Below are 4280 nucleotides of genomic sequence, written 5' to 3' on the forward strand. Positions count from 1 at the left end.
GCAACGGTATTATCGAGGTGTAATATGGTGGAGGGGGGCACCGCACACGGCTAAGAGATCTAAAGGATCAATTGTTGTCTCTGGGGTGCCCCCGTGCCCCTGTATATAAAGGAGCAAGGGAGGAGGAGGCCGGCCCTAGGAGGGGGCGCACCAAGTGTGGAGTCCTACTAGGACTCCCTAGTCCTAGTAGGATTCCACCTCCCATATGGAATAGGAAAAGAGGAAAGGAAAAAGAGAAGGAAGGAAGGGGGCGCCCCCCTTCCCTAGTCCAATACGGACCAGACCAAGGGGAGGGGTGCGGCCACCCTTGAGGCCCTTTTTCTTCTTTCCCGTATGGCCCAATAAGGCCCAATACGTATTCCCGTAACTCTCCGGTACTCCGAAAAATACCTGAATCACTCGAAACCTTTCCGAAGTCCGAATATAGTCGTCCAATATATCGATCTTTACGTCTCGGCCATTTCGAGACTCCTCGTCATGTCCCCGATCTCATCTGGGACTCCGAACTCCTTCGGTACATCAAAACTCAATAAAACTGTCATCGTAACGTTAAGCGTGCGGACCCTACGGGTTCGAGAACTATGTAGACATGACCGAGACACGTCTCCGGTCAATAACCAATAGCGGGACCTGGATGCCCATATTGGCTCCCACATATTCTACGAAGATCTTTATCGGTCAAACCGCATAACAACATACGTTGTTCCCTTTGTCATCAGTATGTTACTTGCCCGAGATTCGATCGTCGGTATCTCGATACCTAATTCAATCTCGTTACTGGCAAGTCTCTTTACTCGTTTCGTAACACATCATCCCGCAACTAACTTATTAGTCACAATGCTTGCAAGGCTTATAGTGATGTGCATTACCGAGTGGGCCCAGAGATACCTCTCCGACAATCGGAGTGACAAATCCTAATCTCGAAATACGCCAACCCAACAAGTACCTTTGGAGACACCTGTAGAGCACCTTTATAATCACCCATTTACGTTGTGACGTTTGGTAGCACACAAAGTGTTCCTCCGGTAAACGGGAGTTGCATAATCTCATAGTCAGAGGAACATGTATAAGTCATGAAGAAAGCAATAGCAACATACTAAACGATCGGGTGCTAAGCTAACGGAATGGGTCAAGTCAATCACGTCATTCTCCTAATGAGGTGATCTCGTTAATCAAATGACAACTTATGTCTATGGCTAGGAAACATAACCATCTTTGATTAACGAGCTAGTCAAGTAGAGGCATACTAGTGACACTCTGTTTGTCTATGTATTCACACATGTATTATGTTTCCGGTTAATACAATTCTAGCATGAATAATAAACATTTATCATGATATAAGGAAATAAATAATAACTTTATTATTGCCTCTAGGGCATATTTCCTTCATCGCCGTCGTCCATCGCCTTGGTGCTCTCGGCGCGGCGTGGTCAATGTGGTCAACGACCAACTTCCATCGGAAGAGTACTGTACGTGGAGAGGCTGACAACTAGGTCCACGGCCACAGCTGGGTCCACGGCCACAACCCAGTTTTTTTGTGATTTGCCAGGCCTGTTGGGCTGCAAATCTTTCAAGACGAGGAGAGCTTCATTTGGTTGGCCGAGAAAATGGCCTATCAGTAATGAGAAATGGGTTGTACATTTTTAAAACACATCAAACCGGCAATTAGTTTCAAATTTCTTTTTTTTTCAAGATTTTAAATTGCATTGATTTTTATGCGTGGACAATTTGTTGGATTTTACATTGATATACATTTATTTTTAAAATCAGTTTGAGTGTGACTTGAAATTTCGGGATTAAAAATAGTTCGGACCGCACCGAAATATGCAAAATTTCGTACAATTTTTTAACCGTGGCCACAATATGGGTTGTAATGCTAACGAAAAGAATATGGGCTCCAAGAAAATCTTAAGAATTAGCAGATGGGCTATAAATTATTAAAAATAATGGCAGATGGGCTGTATGCTGTTTTCCACAGATTTGAGGCTTTCCTAAAAAAAAGGTTGACGCACAAGCAGTGACTGTTGGATCTCCATCCAACGGCCATCATGCTTCGTCAATCTCTGCTCTTCCTGCTCTAGCCGCTCAAACAAGCGCCGGCGGGACTGCCTACTCCCTCCTCCCCGCGGCCGGCTGTGCTGCCGCGCAGGCCTCACCACCCCACCATACTCCCATCTCTGGCCTAGCCATCCCTCTACTCACCCACACCTGCTGTTATTCTCCGGCGACGGCAGATGAACCAGTAAACCCTCGTACAGTCGTATTCCCATCCGCGTGGGAAACAACTGCCGAGTCTTCCTAGCCTCCGTGTCGTTCCCTTCCTAGGCCTCGCCGTCGTCCACCGCCCTAGTGCTCTCGGCGCGGCCTGGTCAACGTGGTCAACGACCGACATGCATCTGAAGTGGACTGTACGTGGAGAGTCTGACGGGTGGGTCCACGGCCGCACGCAAGGAAATGCCTCCTTATTACGTGCAAAATTATGATTCCTCCACCTGACATCTGGGACCCATCGAAAGGGCCTCTGTATTTCACGAAAAAAACGTTACCGCCGCTGACAGCTCGGACCCACCAGCTATATCTTCGCACGCAAGGAAGTGCCTCCTTATTACGCACAAAAAAATGAATACTCCCCCTGCTAGCTGGGACCTAGTATAGTGGCAGGCTAACTTGTGGGCCTACTAAGTTGACGGGGACGGAGGGCTTTGTCAACTTAGTCAATATGCATGATTCTAGCTCCAGTGACCATACGATGTCCATCCAACGGCCATAGTGCTTCTTCAACCTCTGGTGTTCTTGCTCCAGCCACCCAAACCAGCGCCGGTCGTGCCTCGTGCTCCTGCCTCCCATGGCCGGCTGCGATGCGGCGGAGGCCTCACCTCCCCCTACTACTCCCACCGCTGGCCAGGCAATCCCTCTACTCACCCACACCCCCTGTTATTCTGTGGCGACGGCAGCCTCACACCGCAGCCGAACTAGTGAACCCTCGTACTCCTCTCCGCCCGGGCTTCCACTGCCGCGTCTTCCCCGGCTCCGCGTCGTCCCCTTCCTAGGCCTCGCCGTCGTCCACCGCCCTGGTGCTCTCGGCGCAGCGTGGTCAACATGGTCAAGGAACTGCTTCCATCGGACGTGGACTGTACGTGGAGAGGCTGACATCTGGGTCCACGGCCGTAGCAAGGAAGTGCCTCCTTATTACGCGCAAAATAATTATTCCTCCACCTGACAGCGGGGACCCACCGGATGGGCCACCGTATTTCATGAAAAAAATGTTTCCCCTGACTGCTGGGACCCACCAGCTACATCTTCGCACGCAAGGAAGTGCGTCCGGGCAAAAAGAAAACGATTCGCCCCCCTGACTGCTGGGACCCACTAGCTACATCTTCGCACGGAAGGAAATGCCTGACAGTCGGGACCCACCTGGTCGAAGCGTACGTAGCATTGTCATTCTGGTCGCGAACGTGTACATACATACTGGTCGATGTAGAGGGGCGCACGTGTCGTAGTAGAGGCGCGCACGTAGCATGTACACGTACGTACAGCGGCCAGTGTGCAAGAAAGAAAATACGGCCACGTACATACATACGGGCTGGGTCTCGAACACCTACTCGCGCATACGTACGGCCAGGGCTCGTGTACATGGCTGGGTCGGAACGAAGAAACTGCGTCGTCGTCGTGTTCATGGGGAGCCAACCGGCTGGGTCGGAACGGAATGCATCGTCGTGTTCATCGGGAGGGCTTGGATGGAATAGCCGATGGAAACGAGGCCTGGCGTACCGCAGAACGGAGGAAACGGCCTTGTGTTCGACCGGCCACGTTCGAAACGGGATCCTGTTCATCGGGAGGGGTTTGGCGTACCGCAAAACGGAAGAAACGGACCTCCTACGGTCGAAACGGGGGTCCTGCTGATCGGGAGGGGTGTGTCGTACCGCAAAACATAGGAAACGGACTTGTGTTGGAGCGCTACGGTCGAAACGGGGGTCCTGTTGATCGGGAGGGGTGTGGCGTACCGCAAAACGGAGGAAATGGACTTGTGTTGGAGCGCTACGGTCGAAATGGGGGTCCTGTTTATTGGGAGGGGTGTGGCGTACCGCAAAATGGGACTCCACGTGATACTGTTCATCTCCACTGTCGACCCCCTCCAGCCTCCACGGGCTACTATTCATCCACCGTCGACCCCCTCCAGCCTCCACCTGCGACTGTTCATCCACGGGCTCCTGTTCATCCAGCCTCCACGGGCTACTATTCATCCACCGTCGACCCCCTCCAGCCTCCACCTGTGACTG

Source organism: Aegilops tauschii, chromosome 2 (assembly GCF_002575655.3).
Source record: "Aegilops tauschii subsp. strangulata cultivar AL8/78 chromosome 2, Aet v6.0, whole genome shotgun sequence".
Classification (NCBI taxonomy): Eukaryota; Viridiplantae; Streptophyta; class Magnoliopsida; order Poales; family Poaceae; genus Aegilops; species Aegilops tauschii.